Here is a 25,125-nt window from a genome sequence, read left to right on the forward strand (position 1 = left end):
ACCCACCTAACCCTACACACCAAGTCATACCAGTTACGGCACTAAAACAGTATTTGCAGCAGAGCTACTAGTAATAGGCTTATAGCCTTTCAATACACTTCCTCCAAAATCATATATCGCACCCCATGTAATGCAACATGATATAAATGTACATACAGTAAAAATGGCATGCTTAAACAGTCATACATCACATAGGGGTAAAACAGTCATCTTAACAAAAATAAGGGTCCAAGTACACTTACCGGCCCAATAGTAGGTCCACAATCGTCTTGGGCGACTCGTGCAACCTTAACAGTCAATCGATGATAATGGGCCGACAGCCAATATTCAGGGCCCATGTGGGCCCACACGCTCGTATGGCCCACATAGCCCAAATTGGCCTAAGCCGTGTGGTTTACACAGCCTAGCCCAATAGTAACCACACTTTTATGTGATTGATTCCGTGTAGGGGCCACAGGTCCATTGGGCCTACATGGCCCAGTTTTGCCTAAAATGGCCCAGTATCGTTTCGACCCATGAAGACGCTCCATCTCATTGACCACACGGCCATGTTTTGTCACATAGCCTACCACACAGGCACCCACACGCCCGTGTTGTGTCGTCAACCCAATTTTTTGGTTTTCAGCCTTTTGGCTTTTCGGCTTTTCAGCCTTTGCAGTTTCACATCCAATGGTAGTGTTACACACACCTGTTATGGGGTTGTAACTGAAATGCTTCCGAGATTAATGCACCTATGATTAACAACAATCCCTCATTAGCCTAAAACCATCGTTAATCCATACTACAATATCAAAAAGGATTCGTTCGATCCACTGTCACTTGCCAAACTAACAATCGCAATCCTTACTGACTTAACACCCACGTACCACTCCAAAAATTCGACCTTCATAAGAAACATTCGATCGATTCATAAGTATTTAAAGTGTAATAAAAACACATTTAATTTAAAGCGCTTACCCCAAAAGTGAATAGACCACTTGTAATGAGAAGAATAATCAGTTGGACTTCCACAATAGAATGCACACTCCTAGTAAGATTGGATAGATTATAAGATGTTTAGACGAAAAGCATACATTCGCCCCCAAAGAGAAAGAGAAGGGAAAAATCGACACTTGGCAGTAAAGCTAACAAAGATTCGGCTAGAAAAGTACTAATGAAGCAATTGTACTTACCCTTACCAATAAGTCAAATGACTTTCGGCAATAGTCAATCAAGGAGATTCGGCCCAAGTGAGAAGAACAGAAAGATTTGAAAGAGGGAAGAAAAAATGTATTCGATCAAAGAGGTGATCAATTGAGTCAAGGAGAAGAATGAGAGATTCAATCAAGACTAAGACTAAAAATCGAAAGGGTCAGAGAGAGAAAAGAAAAGTGGTTATTCGGCTACAAAAGGTATCAAGGGAAAACAATTTTCATAGAGTAGAAAGAGAAAAACATCAATCGAGATAGTCCCAAAATAAAAGTACTCGAAAGCACTAGCTAGAAACAACCGATACCGAAAGACTTCCTACAAAAATCGGCTTCAGAAAACAAAGAGTGAGCAAAACCACAATTTGGCAAAATCCCAAAATGAAATGACCAGTTACCAATACATAGCCGAATTTTACCCCAAAAGAACTCCCCAATTTCGTTTAGCCCTCCACACACTAAACACCTCTCCCAACATCCCTACACAACCGAAACACTAAGTGCCAGAGTTCAAACCCGACAAGACTCTTCTCCAAATTCGAACGTGCTTGATTTTCTCCTTAATTTCCTCCCATCCATCTCTTCAAATTCGACTAACAACAACCCCATTCAAATTTGTTCAAACTCTTGGTGTTTCGGTCAAACACAACTTCCTCCCAATGCCACCAGCAATAATAATCTCCATTTGCACAAGTAAGGATTCGAACCTCAGACCACTAGCACACCCCACGCGCCACTATCCACTAGTCCAGCAGGACCATTCTTTCATGTTTTTACCAAAATAAACTTATAACTCTACTGGCCAAAGATAGGGGTTTTATCCTTAAAAAGAAAAATTTTGTGGAAGCCAATGCTTGAACCCATGACTTCCCAAAACACTTAACCACTGAGGCAAGCATGCATTTGTGTCACTTTCTTGCACAACTAAATATTTATGTGTAGTCTCCTAACTACACCTACACTCAAGACTTAATACTTCTGGGCCCAACCTTTGGGGCATTAAAAATAAAATAAGTTCTAATTATTTATTTATTTAAAAAATGAGTTCATGAAAAATTAAGGGTCTGTTAATTTGAACGAGGATTCAATTCACTTAACTTTACCATGCCAATAATGTTTGAGACGTAGACCATTAACTTTAAACGTACCTCGTAATTGTCGTATAATTCAACTGCTCCATAAGGATAAACTCGATAGATGGTATAAGGTCCTTTCCATCAGGATTTCGGCTTCCCAGGAAATAAATTCAGCCTTGAATTAAACAACAAAACCTTCTGACCTTCTTTAAACTCGCGAGGTCATATATGACTATCATGCCATCTTTTTGATCTTTCTTTATACATTTTGCCATTCTCATAGGAAAATAACCTCAGCTCTTCCAACTCATCCAATTGTAACATCTTTCTCTCACCGGCTTGCTTAAGATCAAAATTCAACTTCTTCAAAGCCTAGTGAGCTCTATTCTCCAACTCTAATGGCAAATGACATGCCTCCCCAAAAACCAACTAATGAGGAGTCATTCCTAATCGTGTCTTAGGTGCTGTTCGATAAGCCCATAATGCATCATCGAGCCTTCGAGACAATCTTTTCTGCTAGGGCGTACTACTTTTTCAAGGATACCTTTGATTTCACGATTCACTCTTTCAACTTTCCTATTCGACTGGGGGTGATAAGCAGTAGCAATCTTGTACTTCATATCATATTTGTCAAGCAACCACTTAAGTCACTTGTTCACAAAATGAGAACCTTCATCACTGATAATAGCTCTTGGTGTCCCAAATCGTGTAAACACATGCTTATGTAGGAATCACATGACTACCTTAGCATCATTTGTAGGGTACGCTTCAGCTTCAACCCGCTTGGATACATAGTCCACAGCAACTAAGATGTATTTGTTCCCATACGAAGAAGGAAACGGTCCTAAGAAGTCAATGCCCCATATGTCGAATAATTCAATCTCCAAAATATTTGTTAAGGGCATTTCATTCCTCCTTGATATGTTTCCGCTTCTTTGGCATCTATCATAGTTCTTCACATATGCATAAGCATCTTTAAATAGTGTAGGCCAAAAGAAACCTGGTTGCAAAACCTTAGCTACAATACGTGCACCACCAAAATGTCTCCCGCTTGGAGATGAATGGCAATGATATAAGATCTCAACAATCTCACTTTCAGCTACACACTTTCGAATTATATTATTTGTACACTGTTTAAACAAAAATGGGTTTTCCCAAAAATAATACCGACTATCATGAAGGAATTTCTTCCTTTGTTGGTATGTCATTTCTTAATGTATTATTCCACATGTAAGATAATTGGTAAAATCAACAAACCAAGGTGATTCATGAATTCGACTCACTTCAAATAAGTGTTCATCTGGGAAATTCTCGTTGATAGGCACATGTGATTGAGTTACCTCATCTTACTCCAATCTCGACAGGTGATTAACTACTTGATTTTCAACACCATTTCTTTCTTGGATCTCAAGGTCAAATTATTAGAGTAAAAGTATCCAACGAATTAGCCTCGGTTTTGCATACTTCTTCGTGAGCAAGTATTTAATGGCCGCATGGTCAGTAAATATTGTAACTTTGGCACCTATAAGATATGATCAGAATTTCTCTAAAGAAAAAACTATAGCAAATAGTTCATTTTTAGTTACTGTATAATTAAGTTGGGCTTCTGTCAAGGTTCTACTTACATAATAAATGGGGTGGAACACTTTATTTTTTCTTTGACCCATCACAGCTCCAATAGCATAATCCCTTGCATCGCACATCAACTCAAAAGGTATGCTCCAATCGGGTGTAATGATTATTGGGGCTGAGATTAACCCCTTTTTTAGCTCTTCAAAAGCTTCTAAACATGTTTTGTTAAAATCGAACACTGTATCTTTCTCTAACAACAAACACAATGGTTTATAAATTTTTGAAAAATCTTTGATAAACCTTTAGAAAAATAGGCATGGCCTAAGAAACTTCTGACTTCTTTCACATTTATTGGGGCCGGTAATCTTTCAATTGCGTCCACCTTTACTTTGTTGACTCTATGCCCTAAGACAATCCCTTCCTTAACCATAAAATGACATTTCTCCTAGTTAAGGACAAGATTCGTCTCTTCGCATTTCTTTAGTACCTTAGCCAAATTACTCAAACAAATATCATAAGTGTTACCAAAAACAAAAAAAAATCATCCATGAAAACGTCAAAAAAATTTCAACCATATCAGTGAATATTGCCATCATGCATCGTTGAAAGGTTGCAGGTGCATTGCATAAACCAAAAGGCATTTGCCTAAAAGCAAACGTACCATATGGACAAGTAAAGGTTGTTTTATGTTGGTCTTCCGGGGCTACAACTATTTGGCTATATCCTGAATAACCATCTAAAAATAATATAATTCACTACCTGCTAGTCGATCTAACATCTGATCCATAAAAGGAAACGGAAAATGGTTCTTCTGAATGGCTTAATTTAGTTGTCTATAATCAACACAAATTCTCCAACCGGTAACAGATCTCGTTAGGATCAATTCGTTACACTCATTTTCAAAAATCGTGATTCCATCTTTCTTCGGTACACACTGCATCAGACTTACTCATGAACTATCTGAAATATGATAGATGATTCATGCATTTAACCATTTGATTGATTCCTTTTTCACAACTTCCTTCATAATAGGATTGAGCCTCCTTTGCCCATCAATTCGAGCTGTTTCACCTTCCTTAAGAATAATTTTGTTCATGCAAAATGAAGGGCTTATACCTCAAATATCAGCTATGGTCCAACCAATTGCTTTCTTAAATTTCTTTAGAATAGAAATTAGTTGCTCCTCTTGATCTTTTGTTAGTTCTGCTGAAATAATCACATGCAAAGTGGAACAGTCACCTAAATAAACGTATTTCAAATGGGAAGGAAGTAACTTTAGTTCGAGTGTAGGTGGTTCTTCGATTGATAATTTGGGTTGTACAAATTCTCTGACTTCCAACTCCAACGGTTCAAACCTTGTGGATTGAGTAAAATTTATTAGATTGGCTTCCACCCGAACCATGTTTTCTTTACTTTCTTCATCCTCCAAAGGGTCAAACTCTAAGGCTTTCTCTAATGGATCTTCTTCAAAATTGCTTTCCATAGAAATCAAGGTTTCTAACTCTTCCATAACTGAACACTCTTCTGTCAGATCGGGAAATTTCATCGCTTTAAGAATGTTAAAATTTACCTGATCATCTTGAACTCGCATGCTAAGTTTTCCTTTCTGCACATCAATTAACGTTCTTCCTGTGGCTAGGAGAGGTCTCCCATGGATAATTGGAACTTCCTTATCTGCATTAAAATCTAGAATAATGAAATCAATAGGAAAAATAAATTTATCGACTCTTACCAAAACATCCTCGATCTTTCCTTCGGGGTATGCTAAAGATCGATCCGCTAGCTGAAGCACCACAGTTGTAGGTCTTACTTCTCCTATCCTTAGCATCTTGAAAATAGACTTAGGCATCAAGTTGATACTTGCTCCTAAGTCACACAAAGCTTTACCACAATAAGATTCACCAATGTTACAAGGTATCGTAAAGCTTCTTGGATCCTTAAATTTCGATGGTAGTTTGTTCTGCAGGAATGCACTGCATTCCTTCGTCAAGGTGACAGTCTCATACTCACTCAGTTGTTTCTTCTTGGATAGTACATCCTTCACAAACTTCACAAAATTCGGCATTTGTTCTAAAACCTCCACCAATGGAATATTGATGTGTAATTGCTTCAAAACATCAAAAAACTTCTTCAATTTCACCTCATGTTTCTGCTTGTTTTGCTGTAATCTTTGTGGATATGGAGGTGATGGAACTTTCAGTTGAACCGGACAACTCTTCTAAGTAGGTAAATTTGCATCCAAAGAAGATGTTAAAGTACCTGAATTCACTAAGTTAGGATTTACCTTGTCAGTCTTTGCAGATTCTGATTCCTTTGGTGTAGGAATTTCAACAGCTGGTTGACTTTTCTCCTTTCTAACAGGCTCGTCTTCGACATCAATCAATCAGGGTTCTAGAATTTTACCACTTTACAATGCCACTTCCTTGATATGTTCTTTACCCAAGTTTCTTGGACTCTCAGTATCACTTGGCAAGGTTCCTTGTGGTCTATTATGAAGCTTCGTAGCTAACTAGCCCATTTGGTTTTCCAAATTTATCAGTGTTGCTGCTTGGCTCTGGATTAAAGTGTCATTCTTTGCCATGTATGCCTTCAACAAGTTCTCCAAACTATTTAATGATTCAGTTTGGGCTGGCTTTGGAGCTTGCTAATTAAACCCCTGAGATTGGTTGGGTCTATGTTGCATAAAGTTGTTGTTTGGTCCATTTCCTTGGTTGCTCCAAGAAAAGTTGGGATGATTACACCATGAAGGATTACAGAAGTTAGACTGGGGTCTTTGTCCACTCCTATTTTGGTGTTGGTTCCCACATAGTACACTGACTCGAGATTCAATGGGTAATTCTTGAAAGAATAACCTTCACCACAGTACACACAGAAAACTACTTCAAACGGACTTTGTGGTTGAGGTGCAAAATTATTAGCACTATTAGCAGTAAACTACTTTAACATAGAGAAAATAGATGATACTTGAGCTGATAACGAAGTGAGAGCATCAACTTCATGAGCTTCGGCTACACATCTTCCTGAAGCCGTTCGATTTGTTAACCATTGATAGTTATTGCTTGCGATCCTTTCGATGATCTCATAAGCCTCATTATAAGAATTAGCCAAAATTACACCATTCGTAGAAGCATCTACCATCAATCTTGTATGTGCATTGAGACAATTATAGAATGTATCCAACTGGATACGATGAGGAATCCCATGATGAGGATACTTCCGAAGTAACTCCTTGAATCGCTCCCAAGCCTCATACAAAGACTCGTCATCCAATTGTTGGAAAGTTTTGATCTCATTCCTCAACTTAGCATTTTTGTTAAGCGGGAAATACTTTACCAAAAATCCCTCTGCTAATTCTTGCCATGTAGATATGGAACTTGGTGGCAATGAATTGAGCCATGCCCGTACTCGATCTTGCAATGAGTACGAAAACAACTTCAACCTTTGTGCATCTTCAATCATACCGGCTATCTTGAATGAATCACTCACCTTCATAAACAATCGAAGTTGGAGATGTGGATCTTCTGTGGGCATACCACTAAATTAGCCCACCGTTTGTAGCATTTGAAATATAACTGGGTTGCCTCAATATCTGGCCTTCTAATTCCTGGATTTAACTCATTGAAAAGTGGCACAACATATTGTCTAATGCATCAATCCCTATCATTGGCAATGAGGATGGGATTTCATACATGATTGGCTTTATTACCTTGGTCTTGATTTTGATTTCCAAGGTCCATCTCGACTTGTCTTTGAGCTGTTTGTTCATGTCTTCTTTGTCTGAAATTTCACTCAATTTCAGGGTCTACTGGGAGTACATTGATAATCCGATCTATGCTCATAAACACTTGAAAAGAAAATCAAAAATTTTAAAAAATAAGTTAGTACTGTTAGAAATAACCAAATTGAAAATAAATAATTTTACAAAAAATGACTATGGCAACAGTTGACAATCCCCTGCAACAGCGCCAAAAACTTGGTATGCTCGGGTTTGTGCAAGTGTACACAGTCATTATCAAGTAATAAGTGTACAAAGAATGATGAATGAGTGAGGGATGATTAGAAAAGTGAGAAATGGGGTCTTATTTATAGGTGAGGCAAGGGGGCTAGTTTGATAGAAAGAGGAGTGTCCATCTTTTGAAAATTCATCCAAGGGTGGCCGGCCATGATTTTTGGAAATGTGGCTGATTTTTGCTAGATTTAAGTGCCACAACATCATCAGGATTAGGACTCGGTCAGTTACAAACCTCTGGGTAAATCTCCGATTTCTTCAACTCTTAAAGGACCTTGTGTAATTAATACAAAAATTGATTTATGACCATCCACATGCAGCCAAATTTTGGGTTGACTTGGTCCTCCATTTGGATGGTTTTGTAATCAACATAAAGCTCTAAGATCTATCTAGCAATATAGATAATTTAGAGGACCAAAGAATGTAATTTAACCACTTTAATTAATCAATTTACTTAATTAATTAAAACCCAATTTATTAATGAAACATATTAAAATAAATTATTAAATATAACTTTGTATTTTATTATTTAATTTAATCATGCATGGCCCACTTTATAGCTTGAAAATATAATACGTGCAAATTAATATAAAAGAAGCCATTTTCTGCATGAAAACTATATAATAAAGTATAAAATGACATTTTAATAATTTCTATGTCCCAATTTCATATTTTCATATATTTAATGAATTTATTAAGCAATTACTTAGTTTTAACAACAAATTTAAGTAAAAAGGTGATTAATTATATAGGAAAAATCCTACATATTTTTTAGTTTGCACCTGTTCCGGCTTTGGATACGGGTAAGGGGTGTTTTATGCTTACTCTAAATGTTTTTCCTATTTGCAAATTATAGACTTGCAGAACCCTCAAGATTGGATCTTTGCAGACATCACACTATCGGAGAAAATGATAGAAATATGTTTATTTTTTGTTCTTAATAGTGTGGCATGTATATAGGATCATTATGTCATTTAATGTGTGTGCTAAAGACTTAATTGTGACTAAAATTGTGTTGCATTTTGAGCTTAGTATGTGGCCAAATTTGATTCTTAGTTTGGTCATGCTAAATGTTATTTTGAACTTAAGATTTTAAGCTTACTTGGGCTCTCTATATGTCATAAATTGCTAAATGAGGCACCTTGGTATGTTAATGGGGAAATGTAACTTAGAATGTCTAAGTTTGAGTATGTGGTTGTGTTTGGTGATCCATGGATGAAGAAGTGTTATAAAGATGATTTGACATCGTTTGATAAAATGTTATGCATTAGTAAAATGGATCAAATGATGTTTGTTGGGAATTGGCAAGTTGATGTGTAAGCATATATGTGTTTGATAGGAAAAACCAAATAAGGATTTTTCCATATATTGGATTATCGGCAAAGTTGTAACACCATCCCTTGGATGTCATGACACTTGCCTAACATCGCGATGCCAAATGATAGAAATGATGGGCCATAGTATAGTGTCTTCAAAGTTGCGACACCCCTCCTTGGATGTCACGATGCCAACCTTTAAAATCGTGACATTAAACCCTAAGGTCATGACATACAATTGGTATAGTTTATAAAACATTGTAATTTGGTCCTCAAGTAGTCAAGTTGCCTACTATTTGAGAGGTTGTGCCATCGAACCTCTGATGTCGTGACAACAACCTGAAATCTTTTGAAAATGTTACATTATGTTCCTCAACAGTCTTAGGTTAACAAAAGAGCTTTCATAAGCTCGTATAAACCTCGGTTCAAAGTATGTATTAAATTAATGGCTTAATAATCATATTATTAGAATTAACTTGTTGTATTAATGGTTTAATAATTGTGTTACTAGAATTGTATTGATGGAAAATATGTTTTGCTTAAATAAAATTGCTTTGGCAACAAGTGTAGCATCCTGTAGCTTCGGACTCGACGATCAGGTCGGGTATAGGGTGTTATAGTTTCAATAGTAATCATAAGAAAAATTTGATCATGATCATTCTATACTAATACATATGTTCAAATCAAATCAATAAATATTTACGCAAGCAAATTGAACAATTTCCCAAGAATTTCTATATGTTTCTAGCATTTTAAATCCTTGTAGGATTTTAATATTAACTTCACTATATATAGTGATTCATATAAAGTTTGTAACAATTACCATTAGACACATGTCAAATCTTTCATGAAATGTCACACTAATAAAATATCTATAATTATTGCATCCACCACAAAAAATATTTTATTTTTCATAAATAATGCTACGAGAGGTAGATGGCCAGGAAATAGTGGCACAGCTGGAGTCAGTAGAACCAGAACAAAGGATACAACAATTCTATTTGAGGCTCAAGCTCTTGCCAGAGCTTATGCAATCCATACATGAGAAGAGGCCTCAGCTCCTGATGTTATTGCTGGTACCTTTTCTATCTTTGATGTTACTGTGTATGCATTAATTGACCCTGAGTCGACATATTCATATATATATGCACTATGTTAGTAATAGAAAAGACTTTACTGATTGAGTCAACTAATTATGTTGTTAAAGTAACGAGCCCTTTACTGATTCAGGGTTACGAATTTCTTGTTGATTTGATGTTACTACCTTTTAATGAGTTTGATGTTATTCTGGGAATGGATTGGCTAACGATAGACAATGTTGTAGTGAATTGCAAATAGAAACAAATTGATTTGAAATGTTAGAACAGTGAAGTGATTTCTATTGAATCTGATAAATCTGGTTGTGTTACAAATATGATTTCAACAATATTCATACAAAAATTGATACGAAAAGGGTGTGATGTGTTTTTAGCTTATATTCTTGATTCCAGAGTATCAAAAATAAAAGTTGATCAGGTACTGATAGTATACAAGTTCACCAATATATTTCTTGAGGAATTATCGGATTTACCGCTTGAGTGAGAAGTTGAATTTGCTACAGAGTTAGATGGTAATTAAACCATATAAATGTGTAGTGGACATTTATGGACAAAGATTTTTTGTTTACTAATTAAATTATTAAGGTTAAAAATATAATTTAATAATTAATAACATAAACAAATAAGAATTAGCTACATCATCTTCAATTTTTCTTTTTCTTTTTTTTTGCCGAAGCCACCATTGTTAAGTGAAGAAACATTCGGCCAAGCTTGCCTTTGGTGCATGGTATGTTTTTTATCCTCTTTTTTTATGATTTTTATGTTTTGTGATCGTTTTATCTTAATTTAGCTAACCTGGAGGTCAATTTGTAAAACTGTTAAAAATCTAGAGACTTTCCATGAATGAGTTTAAGGTTTTTTTTATTTTAATTGATAGATTATTAAAGTTGGTAGCTAAATAAAAGTATTTTGTTAAGTAAATTTTTATGATTTTAAAGTTTAGGGACTTATTTATGAAAATGGTAAAATTCAAGGAAAATATTGTGAATTGATGATAAATGTGGGCTATTATAAGACTAGGTAAAAATCAGCTAACATGAATTTTAGCTAAAAATGGTAAATATGCAGGTTTCAAGTTTAGAGAGTAAATTGTATAAAAGTTGAAATGTGAGGGGTTTAAAAAGAAATTAGACCATAATATAGTCTGGTGGACAGTTAAGGCATGATTATGGTTTTAATTTTATTGAAAATGATAAATAAAATAATGAAAGTAATAGTAATTGTAACTGAATTAAGGTAGAAATAAAGAGAAAATGGTTAGCATATTTATCTTTCCACTATTTGAAAGCCATATGAGGGGTTTGGGAAGCTTCAAACTTCTCAAGCAATCGGTCTATGCATATGACTGAATCTAAAACTCGTTTTTCGCAATTTTTATATTTTTAAGATCATTGTAACTTAATTCATCTAGCCCAAGGACTATTTTGTGATTCCACCAAAGTTTGAAAACTTGTCATTGTTATTCTTGAAGATTTTTAGTTGTTAATGGTTTAGTCTGAAGCTTGATGATGAGTTTGGATTAATTTGTAAAGTGATTTTGAATAGTTATAAATTTAAGGACTAATTTGATAAAATAATAAATTTATCATGAAAATCTTGTGAAATTTCAATAATTATGGGTTGTATGTGAATAAATGAAAATCCGTCTAGCTTGGTTTTGGACTTAATTGTGATAATTGTGTAAGTTTCAAATTTAGGGATTAAATTGAATAAAAGGTGAAAGTTTAAGGTAATAGTGTAAAATATCATTAAAGGGTCAAATATATGAATTTTGATGTTTTAAAGTATTGAATTGGATAATTAAATTAAATTATTATACATTGATAAAACGGATCAACCGATTAATAATCGTGGAAAAGGAAAAGTTGTCGAGTAGTCTTCGATGTAGTGCTGGTAGTTACTTCATTTAGGTAAGTTCGTATAGTTTTATTATGTTTATTGATGAATTGAGTTCAATTACATATATGTATATGTATGTGAGAATATTTAACATGATTAATTTAGATAAGATATGGAATTGGAAATGAAGGATTGAATTGTTAAACACGATATATGTGTATGTGTGAATTAAATGGCATAATCTTATGAAGTGTATATGATCAAGTTGATCATGGTATAATAGTATAAAGATGAGAAGATTATGGAACATTAGTTAAGGCCTGTGTGAGCTTAGTGAATGATTAGGATACAAATGACATGTCATTAGGGTATTCCAGACACTAGATGCCGGTGATTACAGTTTCCAAGTACTATGTACTGGTGTTACAGTTCCAAGCACTCTGTGCTAATGATATATTTCTAGGTACTATGTACCAATAGTGGATACCATATCGATGACTGGAATCTAGCATTTGTTACAGATTCTCATCGGCTTGTGTGAGTAGCATCGTGTAATGGTTAATGTCCTGTTTGTCAACTTGTGTGAGCATTATTACCCCGTGTATCCAAAGTTAATTTACTACAGTTCTCTAGGAAAATAGTTAATGAATTGTTTATAAATGGAATTCATGGAATGAATGGCTAAATACTTATTAGTTGTGAAATGGTATGTGAAACATGTATCTTGTGATCTTGCCCATGTTATATGTATATTACTAATCATTTGGCATAGTAGGTAATGTGCAATATGGCAAGGATTGTTACTATATGTTAAATTGAATTGCATGCTTTAAATGACATGTATGTGATACGTCTAAATTATATAGTTTTTTTTTTGCACCTTTTTACTTGTAATCTATGTAAATTTCGAGTATATGGACTGCTAATTAAGTCATTTTAGTTTATATTAAAACATTGGGCATACTTTTAGTAAAGTGTGTAATTTTATGAAATTAATTATTAGTTTTACCATTTTATGTTACATATTAATTTTTGCTCAACTTGCTGTAGTTGGACCACGGAATTAAATAAATGTGGGACCCAAGACACAAATGGACATTAGCTAATATCCACTCCATGTGGACGACAACACAACAATTTCGACCCAGAAAAATTAATCAACCCCAGTTCAAAGCTGGTTTGTAACACCCCGTACCCGAGACCGTTGCCGAAGTCAGACACGAGGGGTTCGCAGACTTAACTCACTTATTTGTATAGTCCATTTTAAAATTTCTAGACGAGCTGGCTAACTGCGTCACTGTCACCTTAAAAATCATATCTCGAGTTCCAAAACTCGAAAACCAGTTCCGTAAATTTTTCCTGAAACTAGACTCATATATCCATCTAAAATTTTTTTTTTACAATTTTTGTTCGAGCCAATTAGTACAGTTTATTAGTTAAAATCTCCCCTATTTCAGGGTTCGACTACACTGACCTTCATGCATTACGACTTGGATATCTCCCTGTACAGGGCTTCAATACTGATTCTGTTTATTTCTATAGAAACTAGACTCGAAAAGGAATCTGTACATATATGGAATGACTTCTAATTATCTCTGGTTAATTTATAATGAATTTCCAAAGTCAGAACAGGGAATCCAGAAACTGTTCTGGCCCTGTTTCGCGAAAACTTAAATATCTCATAATATACTGTTCATATGATCATTTCATTACTTTCCTATGAAAATAGATTAATCAAGGTTCGATTACATAATTTATTCACTATTTAATTCCATTTATACTATTTTTAGTGATTTTTCACATTCACGTCACTGCTGCTATCAGCATCTATTTTTAAGGTAGACTTTACCGATTACATAGTTTCCATGATTCAACTAGCCCTTTAGCATATATAGCACAAAATATGATCATGATGAACCATTCTAATGGCTAATCGTTGCCAAACATTTCCATGCCTCTTAATGAACATATTCATTCAAGATGACTATAACATTATGCTCAAAACATATATAAGCCATTTTCGCATGGCTATCCAAAGTTTTACAAATCAAAAAGGGTAGTCCTATACATGCCATTTCAAAGTTCAACCAAAAGTGTACCAAAAAGGGGGCTTTGATAGTGTGGGCGACTTCGACTTCAACAATCCCGAGTCCGATAGCTGACAAACCACAATCTATAAAACAGAGAATCAAAGAAACGGAGTAAGCATTTAATGCTTAGTAAGTTTGAGCCATGAATTTAGACACAACCAAAGTATAGCATTCATGTAGCTAAACAGATAATTTCATATGCACAAATTCTCAATATCATACTTACTTCACATTACCAACCCTTATATTCATACACAAAGATCAACTTAGCCAAAGGCCGGTAGCTCATTTATCAACTGAGCGAATACTTATTTGTAAGGGCTCAACTAATTCAAAGCACATACGAAACATACCTCATCGCTGGGATTTTACGAGCGTATTAATTGAAATTATTACAGCAGATCGCTCATTCCCAAATCACATACCTTCGGAATTTAACCGGATATAACTACTCGCTCAAATGCCTTCGGGACATAGCCCGGTTAGAGTAACTCGCACAATTGCCTTCGGGACTTAGCCCGGATTTAGTAACTCGCACAAATGCCTTCGGGACTTAGCCCGGATTAGTCACTAGTGCAGATGCCTTCGGGACTTAGCCCGGGTTTAGTAACTTGCACAGATGCCTTCGGGACTTAGCCCGGATTAGTCACTAGTGCAGATGCCTTCGGGACTTAGCCCGGTTTTCATCCAAATATTCATACACATATCAATAAATCATGACACATCTATATTTCATTTTCATAATTGGAGTTCAAACACACGTCACGTATTAAGCAATCCCATTTTCGGCTCACTAGCCACATACAAACAGCATGGTTTAGTTTGCTTTATGACACGATCTCTATGCACATACGGCTACCCATCACACGTATAGACAAATTAACTCAACATAAAATTCAAGTAGAATCATCATATCACCGTATATTTGTTACGCTCATACGTCATGACTTAATCAAATCGTAAACTAAGTCTCGTTACTCGAAAACTTACCTCGGATGTTGTCGAACGATTTCGATGGCTATTCGACCACTTTTTCCTTCCCTTTATCGGATTTAGATCCCCTTTGCTCTTGAGCTTAATTTAACAAATAAATTGATTTAATCATTTGAGCATCGAAAAGAGGAACACAAGGTACTTAGCCCATGTTTATACATTAGACATTAAAGTCACATACATGTGAAATCATGCATCAACTCAACATATTATTAACCCACACTCCCTTTTAGCCGATTGTCTAACCCAAGATAAAGGCATCAATATGCTTGCCTCTAACCGAATACATGCAACACTAATCTTCTCATGTGGCCGAGTATGCATGTATATGTTGAGGCCAATTATATGCTTAATACTTCCTACAAGTATGGTTACTTGTATTGATTATATATCATTTTGTTTCAAATTCAAAACTCGACTAATACGCATTTATACACTAGTAATCAAATACTAACATTTTGCATTTCATCTTACTACCATTTCACATCTACTTTCTACCATGGCCGAATGCATCAAGACACCATTTACCCTTACAAGGCATAAATTTCACCATCAAAACTAACAAGCTTATAATCCCATGACCGAAACCTCTAACAACACCAATTAAAAATACTTCATGGGTTTGAGGTAAAACCAAGAAAGAAACTCATGAATATCGAGATATAAGCACTAACATTGTTCATCTAGATTTAGCATGACACAACATCCATCACCCTTATAATTACCATAGCCGACCCTTATAATTACCATAGCCGAAAACCTTACTCATTCCAAAATTCAAATCTCAACTTGGGTCACAAAAATAACTTGATATCTCACCCACAACATCAACACCAAGCAAGAATGATGCATCCATGGCCGAGTGTCATTTCCATCACATAGCAAGATTTAGACCATGGGCTAGGTAGAACTCAAGCTAACAACTAAAACATGCATGCATCTCATGGAACATCATCAAACATACCTTAGCCTAGTTACATGCATGGCTGAACCTCTTCAACCTTTCTTCTTCCTTCCTCCTTAAAATTTTCGGCCAAGGATGAACCAAAGGATGAACACTTTTTTTTTTGTTTTCTTTCCTTCAACTCACGGCAATGGGGGGAAACAATCACACACATCCCTTCTTGTTTTTTTTTGTTTCTCATCCTACTAACACTAATATTTTATTTCCCATGCTCTTTATTTTATTATTCCTTACATAATGCATTACCCCAACATGTTTATGACATGTTTTTAGCCATAACATTTTGTCCACCCATGCTCATGGCCGGCCACTACTAATTTGGGGGGGGGAATTTGACATGCAAGTCCCCCCCTTTTGATTACATGCACTAATAGCTCTTTATAGATTACCCTATCACAATTCAAAAGTATCACGCATAAGTCCTATTAACTAAATTCACATGCAATTAACGAAATCGAAGCTTAAAACTTTCACACATTCATATTCACATATTTTAGACAATAAATATCATATTTAAATAATTTGGTGACTCGGTTTAGCGGTCCCAAAACCGCTTTTCGACTAGGGTCACTTTTAGGGCTGTCACATGGTTGCTGAGAAGCGCTAGTCTACTAGCTAGTTAGGTTGTCAAAACTATCCAACAAGGGGGAGAAGAGCCCAAATCGACTACGGCATGAAAATCAGGCCAAATAAGCTTTGGAATATTTGAACTAAAGGTCCTTGCATGTGTGAAAAAAATAAAAAATTAGCCTTCAAATTAACCTTTGAAAACTGTCCAACCCTACGCATGATTCATGCATAAAATCAGGCATGAATCAAGCAACCACTCAACCCTCTCTCCACAATTTATGACCGACCAAGTAAGGGAGAAATCCAAGGGATCTCCATGCTCTTTTTAGCAAACTCCCAAGCCACCCCACTAGTATAAATACCACCTCCCATCTCTTATTTCATTCATCCTTTGATTCACATTTCTATCATCTTTCTCTCATCTTTCTTTCCTCTCTTCCATGCGTAAGCCATCCACCTTTAGCTGGCATTTCCCTTGAGAAAATACTCTTGGCCGACCACCTCGAGGAGCAATTTATGAAGAAGCAATCACAAGGACTGGAGGAAGCCACCACGATCGGTCTTCGGAGAATCATTAAAATCATCAAGAGTTTCTTTTTCGCTATTCTTTAATTTTTTTCTTAGTTATTCAACATGTTTGCAAATTATTTTGACGTGTTTCCATTGACAATGATGACTTAATTTTGGTTTAGGTAGAATGATTGCATTAATTTGATGACATTAATTTGATTCATGTTTATGATATTCTGTGCCTCAATTGTTCATGCTTTCAATTAAAATCATTTATGTATTTCATGCATTAAAATATGTTTGAATGCATTAGAATTAGCTGATAAATCCTAACCAGATGACGATTAATGGACGCAGTAATTGGAAGGTGTGCTTAATTTAGATCCTAACCCGATTACATTAAAGGTTTGTAATAACTCGAAAAAGCCTATTACCTTGCATAACTTTTAGATTTGTGTGATTAAATTGTTTCAAACCTAACTCATCCCTATTACTTCACATAATTATAAGGAATCCTTAGTTAAATATGGACATAGAAATATGCAATTTTTTCTAAGTATAAGATTTCAAAAGAACTTATATTAGATTCCAAGTTAACGAATGATCGAGTTTCCATAGAACTTTTCCAGAAAGTTGTTAAACATGATAAAGATTGAATTTAGTCAAGTATTATTCTAGTTTATTCATGTTATGTTGTTAAGCTTGTGGAATTGTTGCTAAACCATCACCTTGCATTTTATTTCATCTCACTTGCATTTAGGTTAATTTGCATCTAGTTAATTAATTTAATTTTAACATCTATCACCCCAAATTGTTTTGTTTTCTTTACCAACTTGTAAATTCATAATTTTGCAATTATTTGATTAATAGGTACAATCCCTGTGGAGACGATAACTCTTTTACTTACTTATTACTTGATAACAACTATGTACACTTGTACATTTCGTCGTGAACCAGTATGTGATGTTTAAATTTTGCAAACTTAGATTTATATAAGCTTACCTTGGTCGTTTTCTTCATTATAGATTGTCAGATTCGAGCTATCAATTGGATCATTTTTTGAGATCACACCATCCTTCAACTCTTTCGGTAGCTATTTATTTATTTTGGCCCGATTATAAGTGGAATGTAAATGTATTAATGTATAATGTTGTAAGCTATAATGGTTGTTTTGTTGTCTTGTGATGGTATAAATTTGTTTGGTGTTATTCATTCTACCTTGGCTATGAAATGTGCATAAGTTTTGGTTATTTGGTTAACTTGATTTCATGAATGTGAACATAAGGAAATGATGTTAGTTTAATGGTTGAAGAGGCATGGAATGTTAGGTTGTTATGCTTGAATGGTTAAGGTTTAATGTTTTAATTATGGTGCCAATGATGGTGTATTTGTTAGGCACTTAGGTTGGATGTTATTTGGTATGTTTTGGCAAGTTTTTGATGCATTTTATGTAGGCTTAATGGATGTAATTGTATGACTTGTTGCATAATTGATTATAGGTGTGATGAGAATCCTAAGTTGATTCCAAGTTGGTTTAAAGGTCCCGTATGCTAAATTAATGTCTAATTTTGCTTGTTAATCACATCATACTTGTGTTAATGTTGTTTAGTAGATTTGCTGATTATTTATGTCAAATCTTTATATGATAGTAATGTTTAACAACTACAATACCTTATAGCTCGAGTCAAGTGTTCAGACCGGGTATAAGGTGTTATATTTAGTGGTATCAAAGCAAAAGTTTAGTCGATTCTAGGACTAAAAATGGCATGTACTGAGTCTAGAAATACATGCCACTTTATAATCTATGATAGTTTGATGACTCCTAATCAGTTTGACCTATTTTTTTATAGATAAAAGATGTCAACTGAATCCAATTGAGCAGATTCCAATGAAGTACAAAATAACATTCCAGCCACTGATCAAGGGGCTGCTCAAAGTGTGCCTGTCTCAAAGGCTCGAAGAAAAGGCTCATGGTGCCTTTCTCCATATGATGAATAAAATGTTTGCTACGTATATGAGAGCCAACCCTATGACTCAACATCCTCAACCCCCTCGTCCTCAAAGCCCTATACAACCGAATGTTCACAAGCTTTCTATAGATAAAGTTTGAAAATACAAAGCTGAAAAGTTTCACGGTAAACTAGGTAATGATCTGATCAGAGCTGATTATTGGTTAAAGCACATGCACGGGGTTTTAGATAAGATGTTGTATTATCCTCGGGGATTGTTTGAGGTGTGTAGTGTCATTGTTAAAAGAAGAAGCTTTCCACTGGTGGTTGACTTTATCAGCGGTAGTATCAAAAGAAAGAATTAACTCAGATTTCTTCTTAACTAAATTCTGAAAGAAATACATCAGTAAATGTTACCTGGATAAGAAAAAGAATTTGTAGAGTTGAAGCAAGGGAATAAAAAAATTGCTGAATATGAGTGCAAGTTTGTTCAGCTTAGTAAATATGCCCATTAGCTTGTTTCGACTAATGAAGAAATGTATGTATACTTTGAAGACGGATTGCATGATGATATTAAAATGCTTATGGGGGAAATGAAATTGCCTAAGTTCATAGTTTTATCTGATCGAGCTCAGAAAATTGAAGAAATTTGCAATCACAAGAAAGAAAATGGAATGAAAGCTCACGATATCAAGAAACAAAGTACATCCAGAGCATTTTTTGTTTCCCCGCCGAAGAAAATTAAAGAATCTAGAAGTCATTTTTTAGCACCATCAAGGCTTTCTGGCAAAGATAGAAGAAACAAAGTAATGTAAGACCACCGACGACTTCAGTAGCCAATGCTGGTAGTGTTCGGAATGTGAATAGACTTGAATGTGATCATTGTGTCCGAAATTATTCCGGGGTATGTAGATTGAAAGACGGATCCTAATTCGTTTGTGGATCTCTTGATCACCATAAGAAAGATTTCCTGAATCGAGCTAATTTGAACAGAGATCGTAATGTAAAACTGTTGTTACCCCTATCAGAGGCAGACGACCAGGAAATAGTGGCACAGCTGGAGTTTGTAGAAGCGGAACAAAAGATACAATGGTTCATTCTGAGGCTTGAGCTCCTGCCAGTGTGTATGCAATCTGTGCACCAAAAGAGGCCTTAGCTCCTGATGTTATTGTTGGTACCTTTTCTATCTTTGATGTTACTGTGTATGCATTAATTGACCCTGGGTTGACACATTCATATATATGCACTCTTTTCGTATGTAACCAACAATATTTCATACATAAATTCTCTTTTCTTTGAAAGGTTATATTGAGAAGTCTTGTTGTTCTTTTATTTATCTCTATGTTTCCACTTCTGGTGAAAAGAATTATTACTAATAATATATCTAAGAATCAAGCAATGAGTACCACAATGCAAAAAAAAAGGGTGCAACGTATAATTCTAAAAGTTTCGTGTTTAACAAAATACATACTATCCTAAGGAATTTGACCATAATATTGCATATAAATATCAAAATCAAATTGTAAACTTAAAGTTTTGTCATGCATAGCAATAATAATAAATTATAGCAACAAATTTCTAAATATGTGTAACGCCCTGAATAATTTATTGCTGTTTCTCTAAATTTTTGACACAAATGTGTATCTGTTTTAGTGGTTAAGTGTTCCTGGTATGTGTGAGAGGTCCTAAGTTCAAGCCTTACCTTTAGCAAATTATGTTATTTTTTGGATCTAAGCTCTATCTTTGTTCAGTGGGCTTATATTAAATTATCTGTAAATTCATATCAAAATAATCTTATTGGTTCGAGTGGTAAGGGTGTCAGTTTGATGGAGGTCATGTGTTTGAATCCCTATACGAGCAAGGGAGTTTATTTTTGCTCAGTTATCTGGAAGAGTCCACTGAAACTTTGAGGTAGTTGGGATTGAGATGTTAGTGGGGGTTAGGATATTGTGGTTATTAGTTTTAATTTTTGTTTTTTCAAAGAATTTCGGTTCTCTCCCTCTTCCTCCCAAAAATTCTGACGTTGGTTTCACTTTTCCCCTCCTCTACGTTTTCTTCTTATTTTGTCAATTCAATTGTTCAACTTCATTTTCCAACTTTTCAGTTGCTTGTGCTTTGGTAAGTGGGGATAACGTTTTACTCGAGTTAAGAGGGGTTTTCCTTTTAGTACCGTTCTTGTGATGTTTTTTTCTTCATTAGTTTAAATTTTAGGTTTTGTTAGCAGCGAGTCGCGAAGGACAGGGCTCTTCTTTTGTAGAATCTTAAGTGGAATCGTTCGGGGCATTGGGGTAAGTGTTGAAAGCTCATTTTGGACTATTGTCGATTTTGGGACTTCAGTTTAATCAAGAATTATGACTGATTTTGGAAGATTTATGGTATCGATTTTAGGTGCTGGTCTATTTGGGAGTGTTTTTGCATCGAAATAATACAAGATGTGTACCCGAATTACAAAAAATGAGGTTTCAACAAAAGCCAAAAAAACTATTCTATCAACGCTACACGGGTATGTGGTCACTCCTGTAGTAGGCCGTGTGCGAGAAGACGGCCATGTGATCGATGTAGGCATGGTCGTGCGCAAGACAGGACGGTGTGGTGGTTCGAGCGCGGCCATTTGGGCCACACAGGCTAGGCCGAGTTGGACGTGTGGGCCCATACAGGCTTGACACACGAGGGTGTGAATTCTTGGGTCAGGCTGTGTGGGCCATACGGGTAAGACCAATCTGGGTGTTTGGGTCACAAGGACTTATGGGCCCACACGGGCATGCCATACGGGCATGTGGGCCTTTAATTTGTAAAATATCCCCTACGGTCGCGCGGGTCATTCTGTTTGACTATAGAGCTACCGTAGGGTCGGTAAGGGCTAATTAAACCCCTATCTGTATGCTATGAAATTCTGTTAGACTGATCTAATTAGGATACTAATATATGCCTGATTATACTGATATATGTGAATCTATTATTTGCATAAAGCATGTTGAGCATGTTTAGTTTGATAAATCTGTATCTGATATTTGTATCTGTTTTGGGGTGGGTTTTGTATTGATGGAGGAAGTGTTCTATACGGAAATCATCGTCTATTATCTGGCAGCTTGGCTGTACTATATCTGATACGTGTCCTAATGGCACAACCTAGTGTGTAGGGATGGGTGGGTGTTTTTAACCCCACATGGTGTGTTAGGATGGTCGAAGATGGTGTGTAGAGGATGGAGGTAGGATTCTGATTGTTTGATTTTTTTTATTATATCTTTAACTGAAATGGGCTTGAGCTCGAATCTGTATTTGTATCTGTTTTCAACTATGTATATGATTCTGTATGATTGCATGCTTAATTCTGTTGGGTTACACACTGAGTTTACGTAAACTCACATCTGTTTGTCTATACTATCAGGTAATCCACAGTTTTAGGCGGATCGGTGTAGTAGGGACTCGGCAGTGACCACTCTTCCGTAAAATCATTTAGATTTATTAATTTATGGTTTATTTTATAATTTGGGATATAATTCTAAGAGTTTGTAATTTTTGGGACTCTTTGGACTGTTTTGGTTTTTAACTTGATTTGGTTTAATATGTTCGATATGTTACATGCATGATAAAATATTTTATCAAAACGAATTTTACGCCAAAAAGAGGTTTTCCAAAAAATACGAAACAAATTTCTAAAGTGTTCTAGTTTTGTTCAACTTCCGTTGTAATAAGTGTTTTGGAAAATGAATTGTTAATGTTTTCTGTAATAAACATGAAGAAATGTGAGTTTTATTAGTGATTAGTTGATGGAATCAACTTGTTTTCAAAACCTATTGTAACACCCCCAAACCCGGCCTAGACGTTATGGTCGCATCTGCGATGTTACATTGGAGTGTGTTTTGAAAAACATAGTTCTATTGGAAAAGTCCACTTGTTTTAAAACCTTGTTGGTGATCTTTGTGAAAAGCGATCTTATTAAATTTATTTGTTAAGTTACAGGTTCATTAAACAAAACATGTCTCAAACAAAAATCGTTATTATGCTTAAAAATGTTGTTCGTTACAGAAGCTTTTGAAACCAGTTACGTGGCATAGCAGTTGAAAACCATTTATCATTTTGAAAACCCGAGTCTTACTGCTAGCAGATATAAGTCAATTTAAATAAATCCCCAAATAAAATGAAACTTTAAGCGGCCTTATTACATAAAATTTACCTATATAAACCTACTTTTATTAAATTCAAAACAAAGTCAAATTAGTGGTGTGGCCATCTCCGAGTCCCTCGTAGCACCAACCCGCCTAAGGGTTACCTGCACAGATAGGCAGAAAAGGGTGAGTTTATGAAAACTCAGTATGTAATCCCTATTTATCATACATTAAAACATACAATGTTGAACAGTCTAGGCCCGAGCCCATATCAGTAGCAATATCAGTGTGGGCCTTAACCCATTACATTAACAGTATCAGTGTGGGCCTAAGCCCATCTCAATACAGTATCCAAAATGCATACAAAGATCATACCCATCCATTCTCTACACTCCACTCCGTCTAACCCTACACTCTATGTGGGGATAAAATCGACCCACCCATCCCTATAGTCCAAAAATAGTACCGGTTGCGGCATTAACAGTATTTGCGGCAGAGCTGCCAGTAATAGGCTTATAGCCTTTCAATACACTTCCTCCAATATCATATGTCCCACCCCATGCAACGCAACATAATATAAATGTACATATATAATTAAGATGGCATGCTCAAGCATTCATATAACACATAAGGGTATTTCCGTTATTTACCTCATAAGGGTATAACAGTCATAACATAAATTAGGGTCTAGGTGTACTTACCAACCCAACAGTAGGTCCACAGTCGTCTCGTGTGACCGGTGCAACCTTAACAATTTTAATAGCGAAAATGGGCCCAAGCCCATAACACGGTCCATATGGGCCCACACACTCATGTGGCCTAATAAGCCCAAATAATGGCCTTGGCCATGTAACTACACGGCTAGCCTAATTATCTCCACACAATAGTGTGGTTGGTGAAGTATGACCAAGCCCATGAGCTTATTATCCTAAGTCGGAACAAGTTGATTTGGGGGTGATAGTTGAAAAGTTGACAGATAAGTCACCCTTACTGCCACTCTACAAAACCGTACATGAGATTTTCACCTTATACGGCTCCTTGTTTAATTCTTTCGAAGTCATTGGGTCCTTTTCCTCGTTCGAGAATCTCCTCCCTTATTCCACTCTGTCCCAAAAAGTAACTAGGACAAATTCAGTCACGTTTTCATGTTCCAATTGAACACTTTCCATTTTTTATTATTCTCACTTCAATTAGTCCCCGTATTCCTTGAATGGATCTCTTAATTGTTGAGAGGGTTGCCCAAAATTAGTATATAAGGGGTGCCCAGTAAAACTTACAAGTAAACCAGATATAGAGATGGCGACTAAGGTTGTTGTTCCCATTATTATATAATTTCAAGATCACAATAGGTCTATGATAAGATTGTTTATTTACAACGGAATGATATACAAAGTCAACAGATCTCACTGAATACAAAATAAGATTTATGGCTACACAAACCGTTGAGGGTAGTTCTCGTGGGCCCATTTCGGCCCAACACGGCCGAAAACGGCCTAAACCCATGAGATCGCTCATGGTAGCCTCTACTGTCAAACGCATGTTTTTATGTATTCGATTCACCATACGAGCAAGCGCATAATCCTGTAGCGTGTATGAACATGCTTTTTGGCTTTTGTCGATTAATAACTTTATAGTGTGATTACACACCTATTATGAATCTGAAGTTAAACCCACGCTCTGAACACTCTTACGCCTTAAGAACAAATAATGCGATAACTAATTAGTTACTAAACTTATGTCTCGATTGCAAACTAACAGAGTTCCAAAGCAATTGTAATCACTTACCGAAAAGCCAACAATAATCGCACCCTTGATCCTCAATGGGTTGTGTCAATCAACTTCGA

At 35.7% G+C, this 25,125-nt stretch overlaps 1 non-coding gene across 1 annotated transcript; it reads left to right on the forward strand.

The window, feature by feature from the left end:
* The first annotated feature begins 7,031 nt into the window (after window positions 1–7,031).
* On the forward strand, window positions 7,032–7,138 carry LOC121231556 (small nucleolar RNA R71). Its single transcript, XR_005929614.1, has one exon. It is a non-coding gene; the product is annotated as a small nucleolar RNA R71 (small nucleolar RNA).
* The last annotated feature ends 17,987 nt before the right edge of the window (window positions 7,139–25,125 follow it).

This window comes from Gossypium hirsutum, chromosome A06 (assembly GCF_007990345.1).
Source record: "Gossypium hirsutum isolate 1008001.06 chromosome A06, Gossypium_hirsutum_v2.1, whole genome shotgun sequence".
Lineage (NCBI taxonomy): Eukaryota > Viridiplantae > Streptophyta > Magnoliopsida > Malvales > Malvaceae > Gossypium > Gossypium hirsutum.